Source organism: Amblyomma americanum, chromosome 8, assembly GCF_052857255.1.
Source record: "Amblyomma americanum isolate KBUSLIRL-KWMA chromosome 8, ASM5285725v1, whole genome shotgun sequence".
Lineage (NCBI taxonomy): Eukaryota > Metazoa > Arthropoda > Arachnida > Ixodida > Ixodidae > Amblyomma > Amblyomma americanum.
In genome coordinates, this window is record NC_135504.1 from 155,640,297 (window position 1) to 155,667,910 (window position 27,614).

The following is a 27,614-nucleotide window of genomic DNA, read 5'->3' on the forward strand; positions in this document are numbered from 1 at the left end:
AGCTATCGCACTAGCGATATCAAAGAACAGCGAGGCAACGGTTATGTCCGACTCACAAGCAGCGGTACGCAATTACCTCAGAGGCCGCGTTGGCGCTCCGTGTTGGGAAATTTTTGAAAGGTCTAATCCTTCCAACATCCAGATCTTCTGGACGCCAGGGCTCCTCTCAACGACGGGCAATGAGGCGGCCAAGACAGCTGCTCAAGCTCTCCTCCTTCGAGCATCTGGCACGCAGCCTGTCTCTGGCACAGTTGACAACCCCCCACCCTTACTAAGCTACGCAGAAATTACAGAGCCCTATAAGATAACAAGAAGGAAATTTCCTCTTCCTCACAAAACCCTAAATAAATATGAAGAGCACATAATCAGGCTACTACAAACTAATACTCTGCCCAATCCTTACCTAATGAGTAAATGGTACCCAGACACCTACGATTCGTCCTGCCCCTTCTGTGGAGCAGTTGGCACACTCTTTCACGCGGTTTGGGAATGTCAAGAAAACTCAGACTTGGACAGCAATCCCGATCCGACTTATGAGCGCTGGGAGGCAACCCTTCATAGCCACAGCCCCCTCGACCAGAAATCGCTGGTTGAGAGGGGCCGGATTATGATGGCGACCAATGAGTTCTCGTACTGAACCCACCCAGTTTTTATGCTCTGAATAAATGTTTTTCTTTCTCCTCGACGCACAACTGATCAGTACATCATCCACGTGCACCCGTACACCCGCGAGGCCATCAAAAACTTCGTTGAGGATCTTCTGAAACACCTCGCTAGCTAATGTTATGTGAAAAAGGAAGAGGAGGAAAGGCAGAGAGGTTAATCAGACGAATAGCCGGTTTGCTACCCTGCACGGGGGAAGGGGTGATGGGAGAAAAGACAGTTGCTGGAAATTAAAGTCACTATGTAAAGTCACAGCGTTCAGTAAAGTCGAACCTATCGTGCAGGCCAGAAGCCTTCAAAAAACGGAGCAGTGCCTTGGAGGCCTTCACCGCCGAAGACCGCCGCGGCCAGTGGCCGAGAATCTTCGTTTCCGTCAGTGGGCGCAGGTCTAGATGCTCCAGTGCACGGCAGAGAGACTGTCATTCGGCGCTGTAGACAAAACATTCACAAAGAATGTGGAATGTGGGCTATAGTCTCATTACACCTGCAGAGGGCACATGCGGGGCTGTCAGCAGTACCTATTAAAGAGTAGTGCTTGGTGAAAGCTACACCAAGCCACAGGCGACACAACAAAGTTGCTTCACGTCGTGGTTGGCCGGATGGACGCCGAAGCTTTAGATATGGGTCTAAGGTTTTTAAACGCGAATGCGTGAATTTGCCTGAATTCCACGCGGCGAGCGTGATGTCCCGCGACAGTGTTCTAAGCCAACCCGCTGCGTCGACTCTCGAGATGGGGACAGACAGGCAATCACCCTCATGGTGAGCAGTTCTCGTGGCCTCGTCCGGGCGGTGGTTGCATGCGATGCCGCTGTGTCCTGTCAGCCATTGGTAAACACTATCGTGCCATTTGTTGATGGCTGTGTGGTGGAGCTATCGGATTTCGGCGACAAGTTGTTCATGCGACCCATGATGAAGAGCAGATTGTGACTCTTGGGGGGCTGCCTTTGAATCAATGAAAACAGACAATGGCTGGGGTGTTTCTTCACTGATATGCTCAATGGCGACACGAATAGCAGTAAGTTCTGCACCACTCGATGAAGTCAAGTGTGATGTTTCCACTTTCTTAACTATGGCCCTTCCGGGGATGACTACAGAGCCCGAGGAGCTGGAAGGGGTCAATGAGCCATCGGTGTACACGTGCTGTCGGTGTCCGTGTTTCACATCCAAATATTTTAGAGTGGTCGCCGATAGATTAGCCTTCTTTTGAAGCCCGGTATGGAAAGAAGCACAGGAGGCTGGTGCAGACTCCATAATGGAGAAAACGGTCTAGAGGCTGGTGTAAACTTGGTTGGTAGGAAGTCGCGATGGGCATCAATATTTTTCGCAAACTATGTACTCGGCCGGTTAGCAGGAAGACTGGCAAGATGGTCTGTGGGAGTCCTAGAGAGGTGACGAATATGCGCTCTCAAGGCTTCGATTGTGACTTAGGAAGTCACTGGATTCTTCTGAGCGATGAGTACTGTTGCTGCTATAGACGCGCATTTTGGCAGTCCTAGGCACGTCCGCAGAGCTTGAGCCTGAACACTTTGCAGACACCGTATGTTCGTTTTCCTCACGTTTCCTAGCGCAGGGATACTATACCGAAGGAATCCTATGAATAATGCGGTGTACAGCTGGAGCAACGACTGCACTGATGCTCCTCACGACTTCCGTCCGAGAAAGGAGAGAACGTATACGATCGATGTCAGCCGCTTTTTCATGTACGAGACATGGGGGCTCCATGTTAAATTACGATCGATGATTACTCCGAGGAAGCGATGGCTTCTTTCATAGGGTATTGTTAACCCATTTGTGCGTACGGGGTAATGGAACATGCTCTTGCGTGTAAAGGCAACAACGGAACATTTTTCAGTAGAAATCTCTAGGCCTTGCAGGCGGAGGTAGGCCACAAAAATGTTTGCCGCGTTTTGAAGCCTTGCTCGAACTTGTGATCGCGTAACTCCTGATGCCCAGATACAAATAACGTCTGCATAGTCTGGGATTCTCGATGGCTGTGGTAGTACATGAACAAGGCAAACAAGCGCAAAATTTAAAAGCGTTGGGCTGAGTACTCCACCCTGTGGGACCCCACAGGAAGTGTAATGTGAAGATGCTGGTGCGTCCTCAGTCTGCATAAATAGCAATCGGTTGGATATACAACTGCGTATCCAGCAGAACATGCGACCACTAAGTTCTGCAGCTTCCAGAGAGTCCAAAATGGTTTGGTGAGTGACGTTATCTGACGCCCCTTTAACACCCAGAAACAACGTCGGGGTCAAGCGCTTCAGATGCTTCTGATGTTGAACTGATGACATCAGGTCAATCACGCTATCAATAGAACAACGTCCCCGCCGAAACCCGGACATTACATCTGGATATATTGGATAGCGCTCCAAATACCACTCAATTCGCGTAATTACCATCCTTTCCATGAGTTTTCCCACGCAACTAGCCAATGCGATTGGACGGTACGATGCTAGGTCAAGCGGCGATTTTCCAGGTTTAAGGACTGGAACCAGACGACTTGATTTCCACGCGTCCAGAACTGTACCCGCACACCATGATGAGATTAGGTGGTCTAAAAGAACACGTCGAGCCTCCTGACCAAGGTTTTCAAGTGTAGACTATGCTACTCCATCGGGCCCCGGCGATGAGGACCGTCTGCAACCGGCCATGGCGGCGTCTAGTTCTTCCATGGAGAAACGAAGGTACATTCGCGAATGCCTAGATCTAGGCACTTCGCAGCAATTCAGAGTTGTGGATTGCTTCCTGGGACCTCCTATTCTTGCGCAAAAATCCTCGCAATCCTCCGCTTCGCTACGTCCTTGGTGAAGTGCGAGAGACTTGAATTTTTGGAGCTGCAGATGAGATGTTCGCAAACCACGCACCACACTCCAGATGCGTGAGAGGCTTTCGAGGATCCAGTGATTCACAGAATTCTTTCCAACGGTCAGCCTGCAAGATTCGAATTCTGCGCTGATTTTTCTTCTTTGTGCGCCTTGCATTCCTTAAGTCGTGCAGCTACTTTGTGCGCCAGTATCTTCTCCCTGCTCTTTGTCAAAGTGATCGGAGGCGCTGCAGCTCCACGTCAAAGTCTGCGAACTATGGCTTTGGAGTGAAAAGCATCTCGCGTGTTTCATAGCCTCCTTGATGCGCTCTTCAATGCATGTTGGAATGTCTTCTCTGCAGGCTTCTTCCATAGAGGTTTTAAACATAGACCAGTCTTTTCGTTGCAAACGTTTGGCAGATCTGCATCCAGCGAGACCAGGAACAAAATTATATGTGGAGATGTGGTCACTTCCATGCGTTTCTACGTCGGCAAACCACCGGACGCGCCTCTCAAGACACCGAGACACAAACGCTAAGTCCAGACCACTGCTGTCAGACAGCTCGCGAATGCGCGTTGCAGAACCGTCGTTAACGCATTGTAGGTCGTGGTCAGAGGCGAAACTGACAAGACTTCTTCCCTTCGAATTCATCCGGATGCCTGGCCATATGGCGTGATGCGCATTAAAGTAACCACTGAGGATCCAAGGCTCAGGTGTTACAGCCAACAAGTCCCTCAGTCTGTCGGCGTCAAACCTTGTTGGAGATAAGTACGCGCCCGCAAGCGTAAACGTCAGGGTGAGCCTTTTCATCGTTACACAGACGTACTGGTTGGTTATGGTTGTGAGGGGGAACCGTATGGTGCACATAATTAAGCTCTCTTCGAATGTAGAGGATGACTTTGCTATCTCCCCTGTGCGTGGCGGATGCAAACGCTTCATAGCCAGAAATTCGGATGGGAATTTGTTTAATTGGGCTCACAAATCAGAAGGGTTGGAAATCTGAGTTCATATACGTATTCGAGAATGTCCGAAATGCAGGATTCGAGTCCACGGGCATTCCAGTGGAAAATGGATGCTTCTCTGACTTGGCTTTCAAATGGTAACGCTGGGAGAGCCATTGTACCTGCTACTGGAAAGCTGAAAGGACTGGATTTAGCGCGTCCAGTACCTGCAATGTGTTCCCTAGACAGAATCACACGCATGGCTTTCATAACAGACCTCGAGATGGCAAGCACCTGCCCTTCCTCACCAAGGGCTGGATCTCTGCCTTGGGCTCGCTCAGTTGTAGGTGCGGGACAGTGGGGGCTTGGTGCCTGCTCAGACACCAAGGTTGAGTGTGGCTTCGGCAATGGTGTCCATGTCACCTCGGAAGCACTCGTTCCGGCTTCACCAGTCTCCGGGCTTACATTACTCGGTGGAGGGAGAGGACAAGTAGTAGGAGCGATGGGGGCTTCCCTGCCGCGGTCGGCCTTTCGTCTATCAGATCGTCGACGACGAGAACGACGCCGACGCACCGTAGCTGCGGCCTCTCTCTGTGTTGAATGGTCTCGCACCATTTGCTTCAACATCTCCCGTTCTTTAGGCGGGGACAGACTTTCAAAGAAGAGTCATGAGGGCCACGACAGTTGGAGCACTTCAAGACAGTAGCGTGGCAACTGTCACCGTTATGTGGTTCAGAGCAGCGCGGGCACGCTATGGTGTTATTACAAGCACCACTTACACGCCCAATTTTCATGCACTTCCGACACTGAAGCGGCTTCGGGACGAATGATCGAAATGCATGTAGAATGTGGCCAACCTTCACGTGCGATGACATACAATCGCCCTTAAAATTGAGCTTGACGCACCTTGACTGTCTCGCCGCGGTGGCTCAGTGGTTAAGCCGCTCGACTACGCATCCGGATTTCCCGGGTTCGAACCCGACCGCGGCGGCTGCGTTTTTATGGAGGAAAAACGCTAAGGCGCCCGTGTGCTGTGCGATGTCAGTGCACGTTAAAGATCCCCAGGTGGTCAAAATTATTCCGGAGCCCTCCACTACGGCGCCCCTTTCTTCCTCTCTTCTTTCACTCCCTCCTTTATCTCTTCCCTTACGGCGCGGTTCAGGTGTCCAACGATATATATGAGAAAGATACCGCGCCATTCCCTTTCCCCAAAAACCAATTATTATTATTATTATTAATCACCTTGACTTGCCGAGGCACTGGACCTTCGTTATTTTGATGCTGTTCGTCTCTGGTTTAATGAGTACCGGCAGGTAGAAGTCAGAGATGTCCGCATCGATATCGTAAATGACGCCAGCGGTTGTGCCGTTGTTTTCAAGAACGGGAGAGCGGACGGGGATGTCTCCGATCTTCTTGATGATGGCTAGACTTTCCAAGGCGCTCCGCTCCGTTACATCGATGGCAAGGAGGTTCCTTCGGCTTTTGATCCAGACGTTCTTGACCACCCCCGGGACGCGAGCTTCGAGGAACACCGAAGTAGTTTGTCCGTTCAGCATGTTGATGTCGTTAGGCGTTTGAGGCGCAAACAGGACTGTATGCGCCGGTGCACCACGCGTCGTGATGATGGTAAATGTAATTGATGAGGACGAGTCCTCACTCTTACGCAGTCTCCTTTTGGCTTTCTTGCTCATCACTGGAGCGAACCCGTCGTCCGCCGAGGAGTCCTCGCTTGTGGCTGAGTGCAGCAGGGTGGCCTGGCTACTTGCCTCGCTCGATTGGTAGAAGCGCTTCCTTTGGGCGGCTGCCGCCGACCCACCGGGTTCCAGAGGAGGCCTGACGTCCTCCACTTCCATCGCCGTCCCGAAGAGATAGCGGCGCCTTCAGAGGCAAAGAGATAGCTTTCTGGTCAGGAACAACTTCGTCTTCTTCCGAATATGCCAAAAAGAAATCGCAGGATTCCCAGGCTCTGTACATCTGCCGCCCCCTTCGGTCGTTATGGTTTCCTGCGAATGCCAAAAAGAAGTTGCTGGAAACCATAACGACAGAAGTGGGCGGTAAATGTACGGATCTTGGGTGATGGCTTGTCTATTGGGGTTTGGTGAGGTCCAGAATAAGCGTCAAGAAACGAGAAAAACTTCGCGCCTGCCAATTCGGCTTGAATGTCCTCTCGGCGACGCATTTGGTAATGTTTCCTCTGAAAGTTTTCGTTTACACTTCTCGCGATCATGTACATTCTTAATTTTTAGTCTTTTTTAGAAGATTGACTAACGTGCTCACCTAGCGCGTCAGGCTGCTGACCTTTTAGATTATGCTTTTCTTTTCCATCCGTTCGAGCTTATTTCTTTGTTTATTTTTAACACCTCCACTGCACCTGTGCAGGGGCATTGCATGAGGGATGGCCATTTGCGATGACGAATGAGTTCTTCGATGAAACGCTTGAAGTTGTCGTGACTGCAATGGATGACAGCAGCAACAGGAAGGTCATTCCAGTCATTGGGCGTTCTTAAGAAAAATTAGTGTGATTAGCCCACCTAATCCAGAATATACAAAGCGAACGCGAGACTGAGGTATCCACTGACCCACGGTGCCGGCTGTGCGCCTTTCCTTTCGTAAAAATGAATGGTCTTTGAAAAGTTGTCAACGCCAATGAACTTATAAACGCCGTCGGCTCACTTGTTTTGCTTGGTTTTTGAGGAAAGTAAATGGCACAGTAACCGTCTCAGATATCGCGGTGGACACCCGAACCACGCCTTAAATGAAGGGATAAATGAGGGAGGGAAAGAGAAAACTGAAAATTGAAAGTTAGATTTTGAGGAAAGGCGCGGCGCCGCGCAGCGGCGGAACACCTGTGGCTCGGTGCTAGTAGTGGCGCATGCGCAGTAGTGACTAAGGAGCGAGAGAGAGATAGAAAGTTGGCAGTGGCTTAGCTCAGCTATGCCAGGATATACGTAGCGAAAGCTAAGACATAGCATGATTAGCCGTGGTTAATCTTGATTGCAAGTCCAGGTTAGTCTGGTTGTCTAGCTATGTTGTCGCATTAAAGACTATACGCAACTGTGGTTGCGGCGTACGCGAGCTCTCCTTTTCAGTCCTCCGACATGTTATCAGGCATGCGACGCAGCTGTGAAGCGAGCGGAGGCGAGCGCAACGACGAGGTACGCGGTGTGACGTCATACCAAACGGCGGCGACGACGAGCCGCGCGGTGTGACGTCATGCCAGATGGCGCGGCGAGCGCGCAAAGCATAATAACCGTCTCACACGCCTCGGTGGAGACCAGAACCGCGCCGTAAAGGAAGGGAAGGAGAGAAGACAGTTGCATTTTGAGGAAAGTCGCGGCGCTACGCAGCGGCGGGACACCTGCGGCTCGGGGATACTAGTGGCGCATGCGCAGTTTTGACTGGAGAGCGAGAGAGAGAAATGCGCCGTGTATCGTCACTGCTCCTCGCGCATGCGCAGCACGGCTCTTCAGGAATCACGCGAAGCTTCTCAACCCGCGCGCAGTAAAGCTTTCGCTTTAAAATGAGGAATGAAGTGATGATGAACGGGCTCAAGGCGGGTACACGGTCTTGTCAGGGCTTAGGCGGCAGTAGTAGCGATGTGCTGGTAGAATGGCGGGGTTAATCGTGAATTTATGATGGAATTTATGGAAGAGTGATAGCGCGAAGAGACTCTCGCAGTGACAGGGTAACCTTTGAGCTGGCTGGTGGACGACTGGAATGCCATCCTTTTGTAGCAATATTTTGGATTTACACGGAGTGCCCCCTATTCCATGGAAAAGCAGCGGAAATTGCTCGACGACTGCTTCAACGTTGGTCGTCGTGACGCTCCCCTCAAGTAAAACTTCTTTCTGGGCGAGTTGGTGCATATTCTTCGGCAAACGTCAGCGCAACAGAAAACATTTGTCCTGTCTTCTTTCACGTCAAAGCTTTATGTTGCGATAACGTTTACCGTACGTCGCGCTGTCCACAGCACGTTCGACGAGTCCTATTTCTCGCTGGTCGCCAAGCCCTTGATGGTACTGTCGTCTTTATTCACAACAAAAAATTGAGCACACACTGTATGGTCGCCGGAAGGAACGGGTGCTCCAAATGGCCGATAAGCTTGACGACGTTGCCACCGTAGGATCGCAGAAATGAGCTGCTCGGAATCAGGGTAACGTCTTTAACCCTGCAGAACACCGAGAGCTGCAAAAGTTTTGCCTTCGGCCCTGTATAAACTCTGAATCTTATGTTTTTTTGCCGCGGATGCATGCATCCACTCGCCAGTCGAGTTCTCTGCTGGTGCAGCCGCCAGCGATGTCCACCACCTCCAAGTCATTGTTCTCGTCCTATACTTCGTAAACACCATCGTGTTTGCTGCAACAAGCTGCAAAGTTGTTCCGCCTGTCACTCGTCAGGAGAACAAAGAGCATCGTGTTTTATTTACCGCTGATATTTACAGCTGAATGTGGAAAGTGGTTATTGTTACAGAAGGCAAGAGCAAAGCACCTGGCAATGTATATTACATGCTATAGTGCCGCAAAACTTAACAGTGTTTGTTCATTCTTCAAAGCTGCCGCCACGCCGCTTTATCCCTTTGTTTGCGATGCCAGACGCGACCAGATTTATCTCAATTGATCGCGTCCAGGCATATCTGATTCTACGTTGTTCCAGAATGTTGTAGTAACTTTGCGCGCTTTATCTCGAAAGTTCCCTATCAGCTTTAAACTGTGCACTGCCGTCAGCGGCCGGCACTCTGTTCGAAGACCGCCGAGTATGCCTGTTGCTACGCCGCCGCTGACTGATTCAGTCCATTGTTGGCGCAAGTCCGCCCAAATAAAGAGTCTTGTTTAGACACCTTTTCGCAGCCTTTTTCCTCTCCAGACTGCAGTCATCACTTCGTGACATCTGCTGGAGATGCTGGGTAGCCTTCCAAGTCCCGGGCGCCATCTTCAGGTCGAGACACCAGCCCTCTGCGCTTCGCACCGGAGGATGAGCCATCAGTTAGCCGAGCCAGCAGACGTCTTCAGGGGGAAAAGCCTGAGTTCGAAGCCCTGCCTGACGGCACCGAACAACGAAAAGACGCTGCTACGAGCCCCACAACCTCGCCAAAGATGTCGACACTGATCATACTGCAACAGCCGCGGGTGCCGCCAATTTTCAGTGGATCCCTAGGCGAAGAACCCAAAGAATGGCTGGACAATTTCAGCGCGTGGCATCATTCAACAATTGGGATGATGCGGCGAAAATTGGACACGCATTTTTTTCACTGGAGGGCCCAGCACGTACGTGGTACGAAAACCACGAGTCGTTCCTAACGACATGGGAACTATTCAAGAAAGAACTTTTAAAGGTATCCACCAGTGACGTGAGGAAATAAAGAGCCGAACGACTCCTCGAGTCCAGGATCCAGCTTCCGAACGAGCCCGTCCGCGGTTTTGTTGAAGAGATGAAGCGCCTCTCTCGCGGCGCCAACCTCGAGATGACCTAGGAAAAAAAAGTTCAGTTTTTATTGCGCGGCGTATAAGAAACACTCTTTGGCAGCCTCAGCCGGCCAGCCGCCAGAAACAGTCAAAGAATTCATGCAAGAAGCCAGCACGATCGAGAGGACCCTCGACGTCCGGGCTCGGAAGTACAACCGCCCTTCCTCGGTCTGTGCAATCCATGCGGACATGATGACCACCACCAGCGACAACTTGCGAGAAGGGATCCGCGAAGTCGTCCGCGAAGAGCTACGCCGATTACTGCCATCCTCCCCACAGCAGCAAGCGGCGACTCTCGTGGATGTCGTGCGCGAAGTGCAACAGGCACGTGGCACCCCGACGGCTACAGAACCCCAGGCAATGACCTACGCCACTTCAGTACGCACTCCTCAGCCCCAACGACAACCCCTGCATCCTGTCCGACATGAGCAACTTGTTCCCGAACGCCACCTCCCTGCACTCAGCCGCCCAGCCTACGATCGACGCTCAAGTCTCAAGAAGTGCGACGCCTGGAGTACCCGACAACCAGCCGTTGTGCTTACATTGCTGGCCATATTCTTCGTCAGGGCCCGTACCGACTTATCGGTCTACGAGGATTTTCCGTTGACGCCCCACGACCACTCTAAGGCCAACGATCACAGGAAATCGATCAGTACTTCCGGCAAGAAGTACACTCTAAACCGCCTTTCACGCTCACAATCACCGTCAATCTCGCGTTTTGCGTCGGCACGCCGCAGCTACGCAAGCGCGGTACGAGGAAGTTCTCCCAACCCCATAGGAGAGACTAAAGACAGCAACATCAGAAGATGAGGTTGCTCACGAGCCAAACGCCGAAGATCGACCACCGACCACGCCCAATAAAGACGCTGCACCCGCCACGCCACATGAAGATGCCGCACTCGCTGCACCGACGCCGCACAAAATGACAACTCGATCCGGCCACGACGCAAACTGCCTTCACACCGAAACCGCTCAGAAAAGGTTCGACGACACGCCCCACTCGCCATTCGCATACGCGACTAACCCGTGACCCGACGCCGAGGGCGACGTGCAATGCAAGAGCCAGGACCTCCGACTTAGAAGTGACTATCGACGGCCGGAAAGTTACCGCTCTAGTCGACACAGGAGCCGATTACTCGGTGATGAATGGAACATTCGCGGCGCAGCTGAGAAAAGTCATGACCGCTTGGACGGCGGTTTGGGCTTGTTGGTAGTCCAAGACGTATAAAATAGCGCAACATCAAACACGGACATGAAAGAACACACACGAGCGCTAACTTTCAACACTTTATTGTGGAAGAGAGCCTGTAGATATATATGACATGGCGATACATTGCGAAAGCGTGGCAGACAGTCAATTGTTAGTGGCTTCTGAGGTAATCTAATTCCTTAAGAGATAGCCCAACAGAGGGTTTCGCTATGCAGTTACCACCTAAGCTATCTATCATTTCTGCTTCGATTATTTCACGCGTGAGTTTGCAAGTGTTTTTGGCAATGACCGTGCATGCTTGAAAAGGAGGTTTACACTTGGATTCACATTTTCTGTGTGGGCATCTAAAAACCCACCTTTCTTTTCCTTAACATTGTAACGATGTTCACGAAGGCGCTCGTTTAAGCACCTTCCACTTTGACCTACATACTTCATTCCACATGTCAATAGTATGCTGTACACAATGGATTCCGTACATTTAATGAACTTAGTTTGATGATTTATCTTGCACCCACTCTTTGTAGCAGGGCCTGGTCTTGTCAATCTGCAAAGTTTCTGCAGCTTCTCTGGAGCTGAAAAAATGACTTTCACTTTTGCCCGTTGTCCAATCTTCTTCTAGCGGTGGGACAAGCCGTGAGTGTACGGAATGAGAGCCAGTTTGTGTGTTTAGTGAATGGGACGGTTGTAGAGCATGAGGGTAACAGCTTTAGGAGCCTTTCGGCAACACTTACAAAGATGTGCATAGGAAAACCGGCTTCTATTAGCCTCTGTACTTGTTGAGCAAAACTTTCGGTCATTAGCTGAGGGCAGGATTTTTTTATGGCATTTGTGAAGCATAACTTGGCAATGCCCCTCTTGACAAGTTTGGAGTGCGCAGAGTCATACGTGAGCAGTGGCTTGTTAGCACGTGGTTCGTGTTTCCAGTATATCTGATCGTCTTGAAATAAAAGCTTGATATCAAGGAAGCGAAGACTGTCCTCTGGTGGCAATTCATGGGTAATGACAAGAGGCTATAAGTCTGCACGTACTACGTTTAGTGCCTTAGTGACAAGCGATTCGAAGGACTCAGAATAACATTCAAGGAATATTAAATAATCGTCGACATATCTAAATGCTTTTGTTACTTTTAAGTTAGCAAGGCGGCTACATAGGCCTCTGTCAAGTTCGGCTAGAAATAAATCACTAAGGACGGGTGCAATGCACGACCCTATGCATATACCCTGTTTCTGCAAAAAAGGCAGTCCGTCGCATTGAATAAAAGTGGACCGAAGGTAAAAGCTTAAAAATCCAGGAAGCCACTGCTCGACGTATCCGAAGCATTCTGGAAAGGTATGACTCCGAACTTGTCAATACAGTTCTGAACACAAGAAAGCGCACTAACTTGCGGTAACGATTAAAACAAATCCTTAATATCTATAGAGAAACCTCTCAAGCGCTTGTGCGATGTAGACTTCATGTAATCTGTGACAGCATATGAATTATTTACAAGGAAGGGATCATCTATTTGCAATAGGTTGATCTTTTCTTGGAGAAACATAGCAATATATTTTTGCCGCGTATCATTTTCAGAAACAATCACCCTGAACGGAGCGCCTACCTTGTGCGTTTTTGCACTGAAAAGGACATCAAGGTGATCATACTTTGACGTTTCTATGCCTTTAGAGAGCCTGTCCGGCAGCAGCCTATTGCACGGTTACTCTTTTTTAAGCATGTACGGTCATTGCCAAAACCACTTGCAAACTCACGCGTGAAATAATCAAAGCAGAAATGATAGATAGCTTAGGTGATAACTGCATAGCGAAACCCTCTGTTGGGCTATCTCGTAAGGAATTAGATTACCTCAGAAGCCACTAACAATTGACTGTCTGTCACGCTTGCGCAATGTATCACCATGTGATATATATCTACAGGCTTTCTTCCGCAATAAACTGTTGCAAGTTAGCGCTCGTGTGTGTTCTTTCATGTTCTTGTCTGATGTTGCGCTATTTTGTACGTCACGGCTTACAAATTCGTGCATCAGGGGACCACATAATTACGCCATCGGATGACGCACAGCGCGAGTGACTGTCGAAGGACATACCCATCCTACAACCATCGTTGTGGTACGGCAATGTTCCCGCGAAGGGGCCTTGGGCAAGGATTTCCTTAATGAGCATCAGGCGATCGTCGGTCAGCGATCCAAGCTGATCACGCTTTCTTCAGACGAGGCCATCCCTTCGATGAGAACTCTAGAAAAGCACGTCGCCCTGAGTGTTCTGGAGGAAGAAGTGAGCATCCACCCCGTTCAAGCGTTATTTTGCCCGTAGGCGCCACGAAAGCCATTAACGCTGAAGCCATCTATATACGAGGGGAACATGCAGTTGCTTCTAGACCGAGTAATCAGTATCGCAAGAGACATCGCACATTTCTGCAATGGCCAGACCGAAGTACTGCCGACTAACTTCAGCGAAGAATACTGGCGCATTCTAAGAAGAACGACGATTGCTTTCTTCAACGAAATATCCGACGTACGAGACTCCTTGGCCCTCTCTGACCTATCCGCAGAAGATTCGCCTGACCAAGAGAACTCGCCCACTTTCGACATCAACCCAGCCCTGCCCCGGAACCGAGAGGACCAGATCCGCAATCTGCTTCGAAGCTCCAGCGAGTGTTTTTCGTCATCGCCGAAAGTACAACAAAGGCCGATTGCCAAGCATCGCGTTATAACCGACCTCTCCCTCCAAGCCCCTACCGTGTGTCACCGCGAGAACGACAAGCCATCCGGGACCAACTGGAAGAAATGCTTCGCGACGACGTCATCCAGCCGTCAAACAGCCAATGGGCGGCACCGGTTAATCTAGTGAAAAAGAAAGACGGCAAACTTCGATTCTGCGTTGATTACCGTGGGCTGAACAACATAACAAAGAAGGACGTCTACCCCCTCTACCGCATCGACGACGAACTGGACCGGCTCAGCAACGCCAAGTATTTCTGATCGATGGACCTCAAGAGCGGATAATGACAAATTGAGGTCGATGAAAGAGATCGCGAGAAGACGGCATTCATAACTCCGGATGGGCTCTTCGAGTTCAAGGTGATGCCATTTGATTTCTGTTCCGCACCAGCGACGTTTCAGCGAATAATGGATACAGTGGTGGCAGGCCTGAAGAGGCAAATTTGTCTCGTATATTTACGTGACGTCGTTGTCTTCACCTCGAACATTTAAGAGCAAACCAAAAAACTTCGCACAGTATTAGACACCATCAAGTCGTCTGGCCTAACCTTGAAAGCAGAGAAGAGCCACTTTGCCTATGAAGAGCTGCTGTTTCTAGGCCACATCGTTATCAAGGAGGGAGTGCGCCCACACCCGCAGAAAACAGCTGTTATTGAACAGTTTCTACCGCCGGCCGATAAGAAAGTGGTGCGCAAATACCTTGGACTATGCGCATATTACCTACGATTTGTGAAAAATTTTTCGCACATAACCGAGCCCCTGACCAAACTGACGAAAGCAGACATGCCATTTAAATGGGAAGCGCCGCTAGTAGAAGCCTTCACACAACTTCAGCGTCGTTTACAGTCCCCACCGATCCTCGCGCATTTCGATAAAAACGGCAGTACCGACGCAAGAAGCGTGGGCCTAGGCGCCGTCCTCGTTGAAAAAAGCCACGGGCAGGAGAAAGATGTCGCATACGCTAGCCGTTCCCTTTCCCAGGCCGAGGCTAACAATTCGACAACTGAGGAGGAGTGCCTGACCATCATCTGGGCTACGTCGAAACTCCTCCCCCCCCCCCTGTACGGACGACCGCTCAAGGTGGTCAGCGATCACAACGCGCTGTGCTGGCTTGCTAATTTGAAGGAGCCCTCTGGCCGACTCGCTCGATGGAGTCTGCGTCTCCAGGAGTTTGACGTCACCGTCATTTACAAGTCCGGACGCAAGCACTCTGACGCCGATTGCCTCTCACGAGCCCTTGTAGATGCACACCACCGGACGACGACGCCTTCCTGGGACCCATCAGCCCGAGCTCTTTCTACAGCAGCAACGCTCGGGCTTCGACCTAAAACGTCTCAGCGACTACTTGGAAGGAAAAGTTTCTTCACTCCCCGCCTCATTCAAGTGAAGAATGTCTTCCGTCTATGTACAGATTGATATCTTCATGAAGAACTTCGCAGCGAACAAAACAGCCTACCTCCTTGTTGTACCTTCTTGTCTCCTCGAAGAAGTTCTACAGGCTTCACACGACGAGCCGACAGTTGGACATCTCGGGTTTACTCGCCCCCTCCGCCGCATTCAAAGCAAATATTACTGACCCCGACTGTCTGCCGATGTCATACATTATGTGAAAGCCTGCCGCGATTGTCAGCGACGAAAGACTCCTCCCACCTTAACAGGAGGATTTCTTAACCCCGCTTAACATTCATCAAGGCACTTTCAGCCGATCGGTTGACTTGATTGGCCATTTACTAAAGTCAAAGTCTGGAAATAAGGAGATAATCATCATAGCGACCAACTACGCCGAGGGAAACGCCCTACCGTAGGGAACAGGAGGAGAATTCGCAAAATTTTTCGTCGAGTGCATTCTTCGTTTACATGGCACCGCTGATGTGCTCATCACGGACAGAGGAACAGCACTCACTGCAGAACTAACGCAAGCCATCCGGCGTTAAATCCAAACCAGCCACCGGAGTACAACTGAATACAATCCGCAGACCAACGGACTGACCGAGCGCCTAAACAAAACCATCGCCGATATGCTCGCCATGTATGACGATGCATAACACAATACATGGGATGTCATCCTGCCTTACGTCGTCTTTGCCTACAACACCGCCGTACAGGAGACCACCCAGATGACGCCTTTTAAGCTTGTCCATGGCAGGGAGGCCGCGACCACGCTAGACGCCATGCTGCCCAACGTTACCGAAGAAGAGAACGTCGACGTTGCCGCCTACCTTCAACGCGCAGAAGAAGATCGAAGACATGCCCGATTACGGATCAAAGACCAGCAGCTGACCGACGCCAGACGCTACAACTTACGAAGACGCAACGCGGAATACAAGCCAGGAGACCAAGTCTGGGTGTGGACGCCCATTCTCCGCCGTGGAGTTGAGTTGAATTTAGGTGTTGAATGCTACAGGTGAGATTAGCCTTGCTTGTCGTATATACCCCGCTATGCGCACAGTCTTATAGTAGCACATATTCCACTCCCGCAGTCACTATCTATGCACACAATCACTCCACGCAGTCCACATCACAGTCCACTCCAGAAGTCACCATCGATGCACATATTATGTCACAGTAGATCATAGTTCATTGCAGTGTCACAATCCATACACACATTCACTCAGAATTTAACATAGTCCACTCTAGAAAACACCATCTACGCACACATTCAATCACAGTAGACCATAGTACGTTCCTGCTGTCACCATTTAGAAACAAAATCAGTGTCCTGCAGAAATGTTAAAAGAAGGCGTGCAGCCTCCCTTCTGCATGTCTGGTTTCCACTCGGGTAGACAATGTCCGGAACTGTACTTTGAAGGGTTCGTGTCTTCTTGAAGGAAGCGAACATCACATGCCTTTCCGCGTTGTACTCTGGGCAGTACATAATAAAATGATCGATATCCCCGCACACACACCACACAAAGAACATAGCAGAGACGATGCGCTGCCCGTCTTATGCATCTAGGCAGGAGTGCGAGCACAGGCCTTGCGAATTCGATGTAGTAGAGTCGCCTGGTATCTTCTCAGTTCCTTGGTCACACATGGCTTGTGGGCGCACTCCACAGGGCACTGAAATGATCGAGCCCCGTTCTCCTGTAGACACTGTTTCCATCTTGAGGTACCTTTTTTGATAGATTCCTTGACAGAGCTTCACGGACGTTTAGTAGAAAAATGACTGACGCTAACCAGATTAATCCCCTACTTACCCTTCGATATATAGACGACTGCTTTTGTGTGGTGAAAACGTCAGAAGTAGAAAACCTCTGAACCCATCTAAATTCAACTGAACCGGCCATACAATTTACAGTTGAACGTGAGCAGCAGGGCAGTGTGCCATTTCTCGACGTTCTAGTCACAAGACACGACAAAGGCTTGCGGTTCTCGGTATACAGAAAACCAACCCACACGGGATGGTACCTCCATTTCTATTCGAATCATCCCACTCCCCACAATGCATCTGTCATTACATCTTTATTGAAGAGAGCCGATACCATCTGTTCTTCACGTGAAGGAAAAAAGAACCTAGAAGAACCGAGTAGTCTCCAATCTCCAAAAATATTGGTACCCCATTTCATTCATCCGACGCCCCAGCCAAAAGCAAAAAAAGAAAAAAAACAGCTCTATTCCTCCCGAAAGCACATGCCAGAACAGGAAACGTGTTTGGATACCATACGTCAAAAGCATGAGCGAGACGCTGGCTCGAATTCTCGGTAAAGAAGGGGTGCGAACAACGCACAAACTGGCTACCACCATCGGACGCTTCCTCCCCCGCCCGAAAGAGCGTCAACCAAAAGAAGGGGCTCGAGGGGTTGTATAGAAGATTCCTTGCTCAGTCTGCCCGGCCTCGTACGTGGGGGAAAGGAAGAACTTCGCCGAAAGAATGAGGCAACACAAAGCGGACGTCCGACAAATGAACCGTCAGCGCAGCGTGGTGGCCGAACACTGCGAAGAATGCGACCACCGAATTGGCTTTTACGACACTATTCTACTGGAGACCGAAGCTAACCAGCGCAGGAGGCTTCACGAAGGAATGTTAATCGCTCCCTGGGGACACTTCCTTCGTCTGACATCCATGGTTTGCGGCCATTGACCCGGAGGTATTCAACACGAGGGCTTAAAAAGCCAAGCTGCGCCTCGCCCGTAGTCACACCTTAAAGAAGGGACCGAGCCGGTCCAGAAACGTCGTGTTTTTCAAAAATTAACCTGGTTGGCGTCAGTCATCTTTCTACTAAATTAATTTTTTCCAGCCAGGGAGACTTCTGTCGATTTTTTTTTTCACTGGCGTTTTTTCCTTGACAGAGCTTTATCGGCGAGACCATATTCCACATCATTGCCGCTGACTCCTATGTAAGAGGGCACCCATTGGAAGCCGCCGTGGATTCAGTGAAAAGCTTTTGCGCCGCTATTTTGGCCCGTACAATGTTCTTCGTCGGCTAGGCGAGCTGGATTATGAAGTCATCCCTGACGCAATGACTACATCCCAGCTTCGCCGCGTACGACCAGAAGTTGTCCATGTCGTCCGTCTAAAGCACTATTGTGCGTGCTGAAGGACGCTGTGTTTGCACACTATGTGTTTGTTTTCGCACGATTCGTTTTATTTGTTGATAGCTGCATTTTTTGCTTTAATGCATCGTTTGGATGCTTCTTTGAGAGGGGAGTGATGCCGCAAATCTTTGAAGTGTTTGTTTCTTGATTCCTTAAAGCTCCCTCCATGCCCCTCTATCGCCTTGGTTGCAATGTTATACGCGACCAGAATTATCTCGATTGATCGCATCCAGACAGAGCTGGTTCTACGTTGTTGCAGAATGTTCTAGTAACTTTGCGCGCTTGAGCTCGAAAGTTCGCTATCAGCTGTAAATTGAGCACGGCCGTCAGCGGCCGGCATTCTGTTCGACGGCCGCCGAGCACGCTTGTTGCTACGCCGCCGCTGAGTGATTCAGATCATTGTGGGCGCAAGTCAGCCAACAAAAAAAAAGAGTTTTGTTTATACATAACTTTCGCAGCTTTTTTGATCTGACTGAAGTCACCACTTAGTGTCAATATCATACACAAAATTGCTCGCGCGCCTTGATTTGATAAAAAACAGTCAATGGAATTCTGCAACACCATGCGCGCAATATGTAGATTAGATTGCAATGACCATTCGCTCAATCCACATTTGAATGAGGTTCATTCAAAGTACACATTGCAAGCTCTTGCCGATTTGAGAGTACTCATGCAAAATCTTGTATTCAACATTAGAAAGCGCGTTATCAATCTGTAGCCCCCCGTCAAATCGTAGTTTTTTCTTATCAGCAACTTTTGGGATTTCATTATGAATTTTGGTAAATAATGGCTACCCGCCGCGGTGGCTCAGTGGTTAGGGCGCTCCACTATTGATCCGGAGTTCCCGGGTTCGAACCCCTCCGCAGCGGCTGCGTTTTTATGGAGGAAAAACGCTAAGGCGCCCGTGTGCTGTGCGATGTCAGTGCACGTTAAAGATCCCCAGGTGGTCGAAATTATTCCGGAGCCCTCCACTACGGCACCCATTTCTTTCTTTCTTCTTTCACTCCCTCCCTTATCCCTTCCCTTACGGCGCGGTTCAGGTGTCCAACGATATATGATACAGATACTGCGCCATTTCCTTTCACCAAAAACCAATTATAATTATATAAATATTGGCTTAAAATTTCCACATCAATACCGCTCTCAAAAATTGGAACGAGGTTAATTGAACGAAAAAAAAATTCTTAGGACACTTATCTCTGCTTACGTGCAGCCCTACGAAAGCATGAGGCTTTCTAGGACGCGGATGTTTTTCTGCAACGGCAGTACCCGTTGTCTTTTCTTTACATTTTGAAGCGAAAAGCTTCATTACGCCAGCTTTTAGTGCCGTCAGCAGGGTCGCAAATTTGACCTTGAATATAGCTAGAGGTCAGCGGGGCCGGAAGTTTGAACTTGAATGTAGCTAGAGGTAAGCGGGGCCGCAAGATTGACCTTGAATGTAACTAGAGGTCGAACCATGAGCATAACTGGTGGTAGTCAGGTTCAACACATGACGTCAGCTACAGCAGTGACACCAGCGGCTGTTCACCAACTAAAGATTTCATTTGGGCTAGTTGGTTGTAGCAGTGAAACATTGAGTTGTGTATTGAGTTGTGGTCTAGCGTGTGTCCTGTCTATTACTCGTACTTTGGTCCCTGTCTGTGTTTGCGCTAGTCAATATGTTTCACGAACTATCTCGACTTTGGCCTTGACCTTTGACCTCCGACCTTGATCTATGACCTTTGACGCTGAGCTTCGGTCAAGCAGGAAAGCGACTGCCGGCATCGCATGTGCAGGTCATGAAAGTGAGGTATGCATAAAACGCCGGTGTACTTTGATGTGTTCAGCGTAACGCAAGGTGTGATCGATGCGACGCCTGCCGTGGAGGCGACCAGTCGCTCTACCAAAAAGGTAGCCAGGAAGATGCAGCTTTTCGCTTTCGACCAGGGATAACCAGAGCTATACCAGCAGCAATTTTTTCTGTTGTCTTTATTTTGATTTATATATAATACGTTTTTGTTTTTAAATTTTATTTTTGTTTACGTTATTTTATTATTTTTACATTTATTTTGAATAATTTTTAATTTTTCTCAGTTTCGTTTTATTTTTATTGTATCTATTTTAGTTTTTATGACGTCATTTGCTTGACAGGTGAGGCGGACACTTCCTGCGAACGGATACTTCCGGCGAAATCTTGAGGCAAGTAAGGCTTCCACCTTAAAATTGGCTTTCGATTTCCTCAGCAAATCCGGGATACACAAAGCGAAAGCTGTCGGAGTTCTAGACCTGTGATTTTGAGGAAAGGAAGCGTGCATAACTGACTCCCTGGGTCAATGGACGCCTCAATCGCGCTTTGAGGTAGTGCATGGGCGATGCAAAGAAACGCGCGCAGAGGGGAGCATAGACGTTCCACTGTTCGCATGTGTTTTTATCACGCTTTTACTTCTGTGGTAGCAAAAAGACTTCAGTGCCGCCCGTGGTGCATTCGAGCACGACAATTTCGTCTTCTTTTTACCATTTAGGTAAAAGCGCGATAAAGCGAAATTTCCACAGCAGAGCACTTAAGCGCCGCGTTGTTAGCTTTTCTTTCCATCGCGGCAGTGCATGGCGGGGGTGAGAGATGTGGGCGTCATGCATTAGCGCTGACAACGTTGTGGCAGACGCGCGGCACGGCAGCAATAGGCCGCAGCGCTCATTGGGCGGCCAACCTCTCGCGATCAACAATAAACTACCGCCTGTAAGGGTGACAGGGTGGGCGCACTGCCTATCCAGTGTGCGGAACGCACTCAACGTGACAGACGCCAAGCCGCGTCTACTTGCCCAATACACCATATCTTTCGCTCTCTAACCAGGTTCAGCGGAAGTTAAACCGCAGCAAATTTTTTTTTACCCACTTGAGGCTCCGGTAGATCACGTGGTCACGCAGTAGCCGCTCCGTGGCTGTGGATTAAGAAGCGTAAAGGATTGGGCAAGTTGGTCAGACATGCTTAACGAAATAATGCGCTTGTGTGTGTTTTCACTCTCCTGCTGTCCTGTCACTTGATCTGCGCCATTATTCCGTTAAGCGTGGCTGTGGAGCCGTGGCGCAGGGACGGCGAAGAGTCGGCTCGGCGGCGTGGGGTAGTCACGTGATTTGTTTCTATGGCAGCGGCGCCACGTCACTTCGCGTCAAGTGGTGGTGACGTCACGGTTCTCGGAGGCGAGTTTTCTCGCTTTAAATGATTTACTCATTTACAAGAACCTCTGAAGCATCTAAAGGAAGTCCGTGATACCCTTCGGCTTTCCCAGACCATACATGCTGCTTGTCAATCCTACCCAGTGCCTATAATCATCCACTGGGTTCAGGCTCGCACAGATGTCGAAACATCGCAGCTGACATGCTATCTCGCTTAACGGACATCCCACAAACTCCCCGGCCTCTCTGCCACCAGATACACTTCTGACACACTTAACATCTTCACCCTTCCTGACACAGCGTACACGTTCTTCTATTCCCACGTGTACCTAACCCCTTCCCCCCAACCTATCACGGGTGGAGCAGGTCTCTCCGACGCGGCTGCGGGTTGTAGTGGCCCTTACGCCTGCAGTTCGCTACCAGTGGCAAAGTGAGAAGATTTCAGCGCCGGAAAAATGCCCCTCACAGGGAAGCACCCGCTTCAGACACCACTGTCCACCATCTACTGTGGACATGCACAGGCTTCGCTGGTGCGCGCTCGTGTTCTTCAAGAGGCTGGCCTGTCTTTAAACGATGGCTCTAATTTCCACTTGCGGTTAACCAAAAACAGTTACACCCGAAGTCTATCTGACTTTTTATACTTAACCGGACTTCATGCTTATTTGTAACCTTTTATAACGTTTGTTGCTGATATCCCGTTTTGTGCCATGTGGCATATGTAGCGTCACGAATAATAATAATAACAATAAATGCCTTGAAAATAAAAAACGAAGCCACCGTCTGGAAAACGTTGAAGTAACGAGTTGGTTGGTTGGTTGGTGAAACTTTATTTCCAGCGGATATAGAGGAGCGACACGAAGTCGCCCCCCGCTTAAACGGCGGCCGCTATCCCTTGGGCAGCGGCGGCGTCTTCAGCCAGCTGGAGGAGCTTGATCTGTATCCCCGGGTCGGGGCTGAGCAATAGAGCCTCCCAATGAGCAGAGTCGGTAATGAAGTGACTCGCGGGTAGGGACTGCGGGCAGTTCCAGATCATATGATTTAGATCCGCTTTCGCATCACAATTTTTGCATTTGTTTGAGTAGAGTCCTTCCGAATAGAAGCTACACAATTGGGGATTTGGATAGGTGTTAGTTTGAAGTTTACGCCAGGCTTTGGCCTGTTGCTTGGAGAGCGTTTTATCTGCTGGGGGGAATCTGAGTCTTGCAAGCCTGTAGTGCTGCAGGATTTCTCTGTAAGAAAACAACCTGTCCTTGCCAGAGAATAGGGCGGGTGGGCTGCACGACCCAGCTCGGCGGGACAGTTCTCGAGCTAGGTTATGAGCCGCCTCATTACCAGCAAGGGAAGCATGAGCAGGCGTCCAGATTAGGCGAATGCGCCGCGTGGGCTGATAATTTAGCAGAATCCCTGCTGCTTGTGGGGAGATTCTTCCAAACGTGTAGTTACGTATTGCCAATTTTGAGTCGCTGACAATGGTTTCTGCCGAGGATCCCACAATGGCTAGAGCAATGGCTGTTTCTTCTCCAACATGTGTGTGCTGAGTGCGTATAGTGCCCCCAGTTATGAGTGTACCACGTTCCGTGGTGACCACAGCTACCATCTTGTCAGCCGAATAATCTGCCGCATCTACATATACCACAGAGGTATCATTAAGAAAGCGTTTGCCTAATGATTTGGCTCTCTCTGTACGACGTTCAGCGTGGAAATCTGGGTGCATGTTCCGAGGTAGTGGAGGAATGACCAGAAGCTGGCGTATATGTTTGGGAAGGTCAGTTGTGGGTCCGCCTTGTCGTTCGTATGTTATGCCTAGTGTGGACAGAATGTGTCTGCCAGTTGGTGTGGCCGATAGTCGTTCGTACTGCGAGACGGTTACCGCTTCAATAATCTCGCTTAGGGTGTTATGAAGACCGAGACCTAACACTTTCTCAGTCGCTGTGTGCATGGGTAGCCCAACTGCCTGTTTGACGCATTTTCTGATTATGGCCTCCACTTTTTCTTTTTCAGCTGACTTGAGATGTAGGTAAGGGCATACGTAAGCTATGCGGCTTATCACAAAGGCTTGTACTAAACGGAGAGTATTGCTTTCCTTCAAGCCCGAGTGGCGGTTACTAATGCGGCGAATGAGTCGCATAATTTGCTGCGAGGTTCCCTGTAGCTTCCGAATTCCGTCACCATTGAAGCCGTGTTCTTGTAGAATTAGGCCCAAGATTTTAATTTTGGGCACTCGAGGAATGGGGACTCCGCGAATACTGAGTTCGATGGCCGGTGGGGTTTGCGCAAGGGATCTGATGTTGCGGAATATGAGAAATTCAGATTTGGCTGGAGAGCACCGCAGCCCCCTAGGGTCTACATAGTTCCCCACGATATCTATTGCATGCTGTAGTCTCTCCTCGATTTCGGCATCATTGCCCTCGGCGGTCCACAAGGTGATATCGTCAGCATAGAGGCTGTGGTGGAGTTGCGGAACCTGCGCTAATAGGTGTGGAAGTTTCAACATTGCAACGTTGAAGAGAAATGGTGATAGGACCGATCCCTGCGGGGTGCCCTTGTTGCCGAGGGGAAAGTCATGCGAGTGGAGACCTCCTACTTGAAAATGCGCCTTTCTACCTGAAAGAAAGTCGCGGATATAGTTGAAGGTGCGGGCTCCCACCCCGAGTTCATGTAGGTTCTCCAAGATCGCATCATGTCTGACATTGTCAAAGGCCTTTTCCAGGTCAAGTCCAAGAATTATTCTGGTGTCCCGCGTTTTTGCCTCAATAATCTGATGCTTGAGCTGAAGCATTACATCCTGCGTAGAAAGTTTTGGTCGAAATCCAATCATGGTTGGAGGGTACAGTTCGTTCTCCTCCATAAACCGGTTGAGGCGGGTATGAACTACGTGCTCCATGAGCTTACCTACACAAGACGTGAGCGAAATCGGCCTGAGGTTCTCAAGGCTGAGTGCCTTCCCTGGCTTTGGGATGAGAATGATCTCTGCCATTCTCATCCCAAAGCCAGGGAAGGCACTCAGCCTTGAGAACGAGTGTTAGCTGTTTGGTTTTAGACGAAGAAAGCCAAGAACGCGCCGTTACATACGTACATACGTAATCAATGTGTTTAGACCAAGACATGTTATGCGTGAATATGACACCAAGATATTTGTACTGCGAGACCCTATCCACCACACGGCCATTGAAAGAGTAACTAAAATGGGAAACGGAAGATTTGTTACAAAAAGACATGAGGACGGTTTTGTCGAAATTAATTCTCATTTGCCAGGTACTACACCAACTACAAAACATAGCAAATGACTCATGGAGGTGACGATGATCATTAGGGCCATTAACTACTTCGTATAAAACGCAGTCATCAGCGTAAAGACGAATGTTAGAAGAAATGTTATGCGGCAAGTCATTTATATATATTAAAAAGAGCAGTGGTCCAAGGACGGAGCCTTGAGGCACACCTGACGTTACATCAACAGCAGTAGAATGAGAAGAATTATAGGATACGAACTGGGAACGAGATGAGAGAAAGCTAGAAATCCAATCAACCAAGTGAGGATTGTTTAGTATAGCATTTAGTTTAGCAAGAAGCTTGGAATGTAGAACAGTATCGAATGCTTTCGAGAAGTCTATAAAAATGGCATCAACTTGGTAACCGACATCGAGGTTATGTAATACATCATGAGCAAACTCTGTTAATTGTGTTACCGTGCTAAAACCGCGCCTAAACCCATGCTGAAAGTTAGATAGCAAATTATTGAATTCAAGAAAAAGCATGATGTGTTTATGAATGATGTGTTCCAACATTTTGCATGACTGTGATGTCAATGAAATCGGTCTGTAGTTCGACAAGCACTGTCTATCACCAGATTTGAAAAGAGGGAGCACTTTGGCTAATTTCCAAGAAGAAGGAACTGTAGCGGATGATAAGGACTTGTTGAATATGATGGTCAGATATTTCGAAGACCACATGGAGTAGCGAACCAGGAACGCATTATGTATTCCATCTGGGCCGGTACATTTCTTAACGTCGAGGTTTAATACAAGATTTAGGATGCCATCAGTGTTTATGACAGCATCACTGATTGCTGGAGAAGAAATTATATTAGTGAGTGGCGGAATGACGTTGTTATCCGTAACGAACACCGAGTTAAAATATTTGTTGAAAGTATCAGATATTACAGCAGGCTCACTGATGACGTCATTATCTAATCTGAACGAAGTGGATGAAGTGTCACGAGGTAAGATGGATGACCAAATTTTCGGGGGTTAGTTCTTAACAGATCGCGCAGGTGGACACGAAAAAAGAAATCCTTGGCCATGCGCAACTTAAGATTAAGTTCTTTTTTGCCTTGTGAAATCTGTCTAAGGTTATGGGATCGTTGCTTCTTCTCGAACGCCTTAGCCTACGAAGGCGACGAGATAAATGCAAAATGTCTCGAGTCATCCAAGGAACTTTAGTATTTCTTTTCTTAGTTTTAATAGGAACAAAGCGTTGGACACAATGCTTGACAAGACATTCAAAGTAATTAGTAAGAAAATTTACGTCGTGGCTTGCTGAGAAAGCAGAGAATGTATCGAAACGATCAGCTAAAACCTCAATAATGGAATGGTCGTCAGCACGAGTGAAGTCAGGAAAAGTAGTGAACAAATGGGGTGATTTGGAGACTGGACAAGAGAGTGAAACTAACACGCCGTTATGGCCTGAGAGCCCATCAATTACTTCACAAGAGAAGTCATTTTGGGCCAAAGTAGAGTTTAGAAAAACTAAGTCGAGGATGGAATTCAGCCTAGTAGCACTAGAAACAACCTGAGTTAGTCCAAACAATAAGGAAATGTTTATTAGTTCTTTACAAATTGTAATGTCACGACCAAATGCAGACAACGATGGCCAGTGGATGCCAGGAGTGTTGAAGTGTCCCAAACAGATAAATCTTGATGAAGTAATGTTGATCATGGTCATGAAATTTGCGACAGCGTGAAGGACATCAACGGAAGAACCAGGTGGACGATAAATAACACTGATTAGAATACTATAATTGTTTAGATAAACTTTGCACCACAAGGATTCTGTATCAGGGGGAGAAGGCAAAACTGAGAATCGTAAATTCGATCTGATAAGCAATGCCACACCGCCGCCAATACTGCAACTTCTGTCTAAGCGCACAGTAACAAAACCTGGTGGGGTGAATTCGGAGTCATAAATTCCACTATGCAGCCAAGTCTCCGTTATGCCAATAATATGGGGGGAGTGAACATAAATAAGGGACAGTAAATCTGGAAGTTTTTTAACAATGCTGCGAGCGTTAATATTTAGAACAACTAGCTTATCAGGACGGCCAGAGCTAAGTCAGGGAGTCGATGATGCGGCAGTCAAGGACACAGGCGCAGAACCAGCAGGATCATTGTATGCTTTTACCAACGAGCTAGAACTTTCATCCCAATTGTAACGAACCTTGTCAATGAAGGCATGATCGAAACTTAACCTCACGATAGAACCGTTGTCACGAAAAGACACTGATGCGTCCCATATTTTTTTCCGAATGGACCTAACCCTTGCAGAAAAATCTTCTGTAATGAAGAAGGCAGAGCCCTTGAGTTTAGAGACGTTTTTAAAAACCACACTTCTGTCGTTGAAGCTAGAAAGATTTAGGATAACTGGACGAGTATAACCTCTGCGAGCTGCACCGAGCCTGTGGAAGCGCTCAATACTGGGACAGCTAATCTTCAATTTATCAGTAAATACAGATGAGATGCTATCAAACAATGTGTCAGCGGTTTCATTCGGGTCTTCTGAAACGCCGTGTATTATAATGTTATTTCTTCGAGAGCGGTTTTCAAGGTCATCATTCTTTTGCACCAGCTGTGTTACTCTGGAATTTAAAGAGTTAATTTCAGCGTGTAAATCAGAAATTAGATTGGAATTTTCGGGCGGGGGCAAAGACTCTAAGGCAGCCACGCATGACTCCAAAGCATCGAAGCGACAAGCAAAAGATTGATTAATGTCGGCGATGTCACGGGCCAACTGATTCTGCCCTGCTAGTATTCTAGAAAACATGTCAGACACCGAAGGATTCGAAGAGATTTCGCTGTCAAGATTTACAGCGGAAGAACTCGCATCGTCAGCCTCCCCGAGAGTGAGACTGG